The following is an 8,203-nucleotide window of genomic DNA, read 5'->3' as shown; positions in this document are numbered from 1 at the left end:
ATAGAACAAAGATGTGATGATGCAACAAAATGCTCCATAAGGTCTCCTAATGGGGAAAGGTATGGCTTGAGAAGAAACTAATGAGAAAAAGATACCAGAAAGACAATGGAAAGTGATAGCAAGGTGATTGCCGACTGTCACAGGCCTACACCATTGACAGAAGACTGCCTGATTAGATAGTAAATATATGGAAACTTGATGGCATAAAGAATTTATACTGCGCTACAAGGAGGAATAAATTAGATATCAATTGAACCAATCCAATTTGTGTGGTCTACATTTGTTCTCACACACCTCCGTATCAATCTAGTGCCTAGATTATAGAAGGCATGTTGGGGCCTACAAGTACCACATTGGAAGCGTGTTATCTGTAGAGTCATATGGAGTCCTGAAACCAAAATTATCTTGTTTAGCTTATCAAGTGTATCTATTTTGTTCAGCACTGTAGAGCTGGTGGAAATTACCAGCCTTTCTATACACTCAGTGTATATTGGAATATCCTTCAGCACTTGCATCACATCTAGAAAAGTGGTCATCAAAGTTAGCTTGATAATTATTCTTAAATTAGAGACAAGGTCTTCTCTAATATTGCTGTTGCTTTGCAGGTGTTGTTTAATATTTATATATGTTTATATTAGTAATCTAATTGCTTTTTGCAGAAATATAAAAAGTAAAATTAGTTAAACAAAACATCAGATGTTCAAGAAGTCCAAAGAGACCAAGAATGAATGATCTAACCTCTACAGCTTTTGGACTTTATGTTTTTTTATTAATTATTCTCTACACAGAGATATTCAGGGTCAGTTTGTTCATTTAGCTGGACAGTTGTTTTGTGATGTAGAATAGCACCAACAGTGCAGATTCAATTCCTGTACCAGCTGACATTGCCACCTTCTCAGCCTCACTCCTTGTCTGAGGTGTGGTGGCCCTCAGGTTAAACCATGACAAGTTGTCTCTCTCTAAGCACAGAACAGCCTATGGTTCAATAGGACTATGATGATTTTACTCACACAGAGAAATATGAACATTATACCAGGACAACCAGAATACTATTAATTAGAATCATTGCAGACATTACTTGGTACATTATAACTTCTGGCTATTTTGCTAGAACCCAGAATGGATATTTATCTGCATATAAATTTTACCTTGGACAAAGCATTATGTAAATACAATGCAAAATGAATTTTCTGCTGGAACAACATCGGCAAGGCTCATGAACAATATATTCTTGTACAGCGTCAAGTATGGATATTTTTAGAACTTAAATACAATGTCAATTAAGCTACCATTGTTGCAAGCCATATGACAGCAATGCAAATTTAACTGATACAATGTTCTAAAAATATTCATTGTTGACATCATATAATAAACAGAAATAAAAAGCCATTAAATTCTCCCGTGAACAAAGTGCACTTCAAAGTGAATAAAATGAAATAAAACAAGCCATGAGCTTTTTTCCCCTTCATTCATTTGGTTATGTGGGCGTTGCTGGCTGGACCAGCATTTATTGCCCATCCCTAATTGCCCAGAGGGCAGTTAAGAGTTAACCGCACTGCTGTGGGTCTGGAGTCTCATGCAAGCCAGACCGGGTAAGGTTGGCAGTTTCCTTCCCTAAAGGACATTAGTGAACTAGATGGATTTTTCCCGACAATCAACAATGAACTCATGGTCATCAGTAGACTCTTAATTCCAGATTTTTATTGAATTCACATTACACCATCTGCTGTGGCAGGATTCAAACCTGGATCCCCAGAACACTATGTGGGACTCTGGATTAACAGTCTAGTGATAATACACTAGGCCATTGCCTCCCCTAAAGTAATATGTGAGTATTATTTCAACAGCAATAACTTTAAGTAAGTGTAGGAGGGTGGTGGGGAGAATGCAATATTGAATAAGGATTTTGCATGTAGAAGTCTGTTTGAAAATGCCCCTGAATGTCAGGAGTTACTTCACCTTATTGCTGTAAAACACCATTGAAAACTTGTAGATATTATACTTCCTTAATAACATGGTTTCTACCTAACACACTGTTGTTTGTACGGCAGCATTTGTTCTGTTTGATTTACTTATAGGTCATTTAACAGCAACTATATACCTGAAACATGCATTTTGAACAACGCTGTCATTGTTATTGTAGAGTCCTATCAAAAGGCCAATGGCTTGTCAGGTGAAGCTATGTATATTAAGAATCGTTAATGACCATCTCGACCTTTAACTGGCCACTGCTTGTGAAGAAAATGTCATATAAAGAAGAGCAAATTGGAAAGTCCAGATTCAGAGAATGTGAATTCAATTAATTAGTCAGTCAATGCATTAAATACACCAAATAAAGTTGTAGCAGTAGGTGTGAATGGCCTAGATTTGAATCTTAAACTAATGTCAAAAACATTCCTGACATCGTACAAAAGAATCTAAGGAATGTATGATCTCAATTTAGAAATTAAAGATGCGTGTAGTCACCAGGGAAATAAAATATGCATCAATGCCAACCAAGCAATCCTTAAAGAAGAACTGATCAGTTTGAAACCTATGGAAATCCACGGCAAAATGCTGACAACATCTTGGCAAACCACTTGCATATGCTCCCTCTGTACATGATTTTGAAACACGTGTAACATTAAATCATCTAATGAAGGTAGTTTGCTCTCAGCAATAAAAGTTCTTGAAAATATAAAAGCAAAATACTGTGGATGCCCAAAATCTGAAACGAAAACAGGAAATGCAGATGAAACCCGGCCAGTCTGTGGAGAAACAGTGGTAACATTTTGAGCCTGATATGACTCTTCTTTGAAGTATGTCTGATTTTTAACATTCCATCATAATTTGTTACTTATCTCTTATGTGAAACATCACATACCTCACATACATTTCTTGTAAAATTCACACTTATTTCCTGTAACACTATTTTTAATCATCTCTCCCTCCTGTCTCACATACTTGCCTGTCAAACTTTCTTACTATACTTATATTCCCCATAATTATACTTGCCTCCCAGTAAATTGCCCGAAGCTATGTCTTTATCACAGGTTGCACTGTGATTCTTGCTGCCACAAGCCTTAATAAGTGCTTTGAACACAATATTATAATTTCCAGAATCACCACCTGCATGGGCACATAGCACTAGACAGCACAACACCCCACCCAATGTCAATGTTGTAATTAAACACACAACCAATCTCCTACACCTATGCTTCTATCCCACACTCACACCATCCCCAATTTTCCAAGATCCTGGAACCATTTTTCCGGCTATTGTAATCCCATATTCACACACCTAACCCTCCCTCTACCAATGGTAGTGTTATCTCCTTATTTCTTCCAGACGCCTCATTGATCTTTACTTAGGAGCATCTCCCAACTTTCTGCCAATTCTGGAACTAATTCGTAAGAAGCATCATGATGTACAATTTTTTTGTTTTTAAAAATTACTTCTATGTAAAGTCACCAATTTTTATGCTTTGCAGCTTTATGGTGACAAAGGCTCAGAAGTGAATAGATTAGTTGATTTCGGAAGGGGAAAAAAAGACACCTTAAAATGACATTCTGCTGATCAAAGTTTCAGCTGCATTATGCTGGACCATTTTAAACAGATGATTTATCTTGAATTCACTAAAGAAGTTCTACTGCTTGTTCATTGAGGAAAATACTAGGAAAATCCATTGATCCACTGTTCATGATGTGTATTTACACTTGGGAGACAGTGTGGAGAATTGGTGCTATAGAATAATAGGCTTATGTGACACATGGTTCCTCTTAAGGGTGTCTCCCTGCTGAGAACATGAGATTAGTGAATGTAGTTTTTCACTGTACAACACAGATTGAGACGGAATTATTTATCCCTGAATGACACTTTTCCCACAGTTGTTAATTCTTTATTCATTTCTTAGATGATTCACACACATTGAAACATCCATTTTATTGAAGGTTAAAATTACCCATTAATTCTGACTAAACCACTACAAACATCATATCCCACATTTCAAATATACATGTTAACAAAGTAATTCATTTTTTGTGACCCCAGTTGATGTCACTACTGGACAAATCAGATCCCAAAATGAAATCTGTTTTAATTGATCATATTTTTCTTTATTTTAACTTAACACAGTGATCATTCACTGAAACATAAGCACATAAGGCTGCAAAGTTGGTTTTAGCAATATAACATTAGTTTGTTATACATACACATATATAAATAAACTACGTTATCTATATATAACATAGCTTGAAAGATTTCGAAACATAACGCTAAACAAACGAAATGTCGACTTTCCTACTCCTCTGATGCTACCTGACCTGCTGTGTTCCTCCAGCCCCATACTGTGTTGTCTCAAAATCCTATCTGTAATCCTATAATCCATAAACCTGTCTTCAATATTATCACTTGATGATTAATCAAAATCTGGAGAAATTTTCCTTCTCTATCCAATCTGCAGGTGTAATTTAACTGCTTCTTCTCAATTCCTATCCTCTGAGATGTGAAGCTTTTTCCTTTGAAAGCATACACAACTGCGAGCTTGTACTTTCTCAGCTTTGAATGATCTGAAGAGTTTTACCCAAGCATCACTGGTCTGGAAGTTTCACAAGCTCTTTCACTGCATTACCATATTACTTTAACGGTCCTGAATAATCTTCTTTTCTAAGTGCATCAATATTTTCTTTTGATCCCAGTCATATCTTCATCAAACTGAACCCAAAAGCATTTGAACTAAATGAAAAAAAACCTTGCTCATCCTTCTCTTCTACAGCTAATGGCTTAATGTGTTCTCTCTCTGGCTGTAAAACACTTAAGTATAAAAAAAAACTTTCATTAACACTTCAGTGGTCCTTGCATTAACCTCTGTGTCTGGCACATACCGATCTTAAAGTCATGGATTTGGAAATGTCTGACCTAATTCATTTCCAAACCCCTTCACAATAATAGACCAACACCCACATGACACTAGTTTGAAATCCAAATTGTAGAAAAACTGACATTAATATATATAAATCACACAATGTACACACTATTCTGGATGATACGAAGGCTTAATAATAAGGTGTGTTTTTGGAAGTTAAATTATACGGTATGGAATGACAAATTTGAGGTATTTTTAACACCTGTTGTTTAACAATTTGAAGACTAGATTGAATCTTTCTGGAGAATGCTATCATATTGTAATGTTTCAGATTTGATTCAAAGGAGCAACCAAAGCATTTCCACAAGTTTTTATTGATAGAAAGTTACCTGGCTACTCAACCCATTCCAAGTAAATGAGTTAATGTTGACGGGAACATTCATAATAGTAACCTTAATGTAGCACCTTCAGATAAGAATCACACTAATTACAATCTCTGAAACTTTCAGCAATTCTCTGGTTCTCCAGAGTGTGGTTGGCTGAATATAGCTGGAGTCATCAATTGTCCAGTATGTAGTCACAATTACAGCACCTGAATATTACCTGTATCCAACCAATAATAATACTCTCAATAGCATCACACAATTATATGTCTGGAATAATACAATTTAAGGGTTGTAATTGACAGGAGAACATACTGTAGCTGAAACAAACAACTGCTTATTTTTAACAAGAATGACAATAAATTATCATTGGCAGTTTTAATGGATAAATGTTAAGCATCTTCATATAACTTTCATAAATCTGCTATTTTAATACAAATATTACTTTCAATTAGTTAATGTCTATGCTAATAGATGGAGGGACATCATATAGATGTGTTTCAGCATTTACTTGTTAGTATTATCAATTGTACCCTCTAGGCTAATCTTCTCACACCTGTGAACTTATACAACATCATAAAACATTAGTTTTTATATCCATATTTTTAACTTTTTAAATATACATCTATAACCTAGTAACATTGCTCCTTTGTCTTGAAACTTAATTTGTTGTTACTCTCCTTATAACAGTCAGTCACTTCCAGGTGCAAATTTCAAAACTCTACTTATTTTTAAGAAGAAAAATCTGTAAAAGCTCTTCTCCATGAAAGTTTCTTTCAAGTGAAATCCATTCTTTAATATTAAACTTTGCCACTGTATTAAATTTCAGCTGATAAAAGGCATATAGAGAATGCATTATAAACAATTATAAAGTAAGTACAATTACAATTCATGCTTTCTCTGAAAAGTCATTACTCAGGTGCCAATGTAAAAAGGAAGCTTGCAGCATTGAATCTTGATAATATTACCTGTTACGTACGGATGCAGCAGGAATATTGACCATTCTGTTACCACGGTCTTAAGCACCAGATTGAGCATCATATGAATCATTCCACCCTAAAGAGCAGGAATGGGAAATTCTTCTGGTCCCTTAATGACATACACCAGCCCCATCAGATCATCACGGCTTATGTTCAACTCAATTAGAACACATTTTCCCGCTTCAATACTAAACAATGGAGTGCACTGACATCTTGCGTTGAAATGTTGCTGCCTGGCCACTTTGCATGCAGCATCTGGCACCCATCTCATAGATTGGAGCAGAATGTGTCTCATGGCTCTCAGCTTCTTCTCTTGATATTCGTTCACCTTGCACCTACTTGGATGCTCGCAGTATCTCTGCCTTTCCTTGTCTTTTTGGACTTTCCTGCCTCATTTAGAATTTATAGGCTCCTTGTCTTTCCGTCTCGCCTTGTCTTCTAACGCAGTCATAACGTCAGGCAGCTTGTCATGATTGTCAGTAGTAATCAGTTAACAGGGTGAACATGTTGCAGCACTGCATTGTGTTGTGCTCATACAGCAAACACAACAAATGTCTCAAAATCGAACTTTCAAAAGTTGATTGAGGGTGTATGTTTGCAGGTAAGAGGATGGCTGGAAAACAGGAAGCCATCAAAAATGCGATAACCAGATTCCAGAGACAGTATGTTCCTGTTAGGGTAAAGGGCAAGGCTGGTAGGTGTAGGGAATGCTGGATGACTAGAGAAATTGAAGTTTTGATCAAGAAAAAGAAGGAAGCATATGTCAGATATGGACAGCAGAGATCGAGTGAATCTCTAGAAGAGTATAAAGGCAATAGGAGCATACTTAAGAGGAAAATCAGGAGGGCAAAAAGGGGACATGAGATAGTTTTGGCAGATAGGGTTAAGGAGAATCCAAAGGGATTCTACAAATATATTAAGGACAAAAGGGTAACTAGGGAGAGAATAGGGCCCCTTAAAGATCAGCAAGGCTGCCTATGCGTGGAACTGCAGGAGATGGGGAGATACTAAATGAATATTTTGCATCAGTGTTTATTGTGGAGAAGGATATGGAAGATTGAGAACATGAGGAAATAAATAGCAACATCTTGAAAAATGTCCATATTACAGAGAAGGAGGTGCTGGATGGCTTGAAATATAAAAAGGTGGATAAATCTCTGGGACCTGATCAATATATCCTACAACTTTGTGGGAAGTTAGGGAAATGTTTGCTGGGCCCCTTGCTGAGATATATATATTATCGATACCAAAGGTGAGGTGCCAGAAGAGTGGAGACTGGCCAACGTGATGCCACTGTTTAAGAAAGGTGGTAAGAAAAAGCCAGGGAACTATAAACTGGTGAGCCTGACATCAGTGGTGGGCAAGCTGTTGGAGTGAAACCTGAGAGATAGGATTTACATGTATTTGGAAAGGCAAGGACTGATTAGGGATAGTCAACAATGCTTTGTGCGTGGGAAATCGTGTCTCACTGACTTGATTGAGTTTTTTTGAAGAAGTAACAAAGAGGATTGATGAGGGCAGAGTGGTGGATGTGATCTATATGGATTTTAGTAAGGCGTTCAAAAAGGTTCCTCATGGTAGACTGGTTAGCAAGGGTAGATCACATGGAATACAGCAAGAACAAGCCATTTGGATACAAAACTGGCTCAAAGGTAGAAGACAGAAAGCGGTGGTAGAGGATTGCTTTTCAGACTGGAGGCCTGTCATGAACAGTGTGCTGCATGAATCGGTGCTGGGTCCATGCTTTTCATCATTTATATAAATGATTTGGATATGAACATATGAACCATGAGATATGGTTAGTAAGTTTGCAGATGACATCAAAATTTGAGGTGTAATGGAAAATGAAGAAGATTACCTCAGAGTACAACAGGATCTTGATCAGATGGGCCCATGGGCCAAGGAGTGGCAGATGGAGTTTAATTTAGATAAATGTGAGGTGCTGCATTTTGGAAAGGCAAATCAGGGCAGGACTTATAGACTTAATGGTAAGGTC

The sequence above is a fragment of the Rhincodon typus genome, chromosome 29 (assembly GCF_021869965.1).
Source record: "Rhincodon typus isolate 14 chromosome 29, sRhiTyp1.1, whole genome shotgun sequence".
In the NCBI taxonomy this organism is placed as follows: Eukaryota; Metazoa; Chordata; class Chondrichthyes; order Orectolobiformes; family Rhincodontidae; genus Rhincodon; species Rhincodon typus.
The sequence above is the reverse complement of the archived record's forward strand: the minus strand, read 5'-3'. Positions refer to the sequence as shown.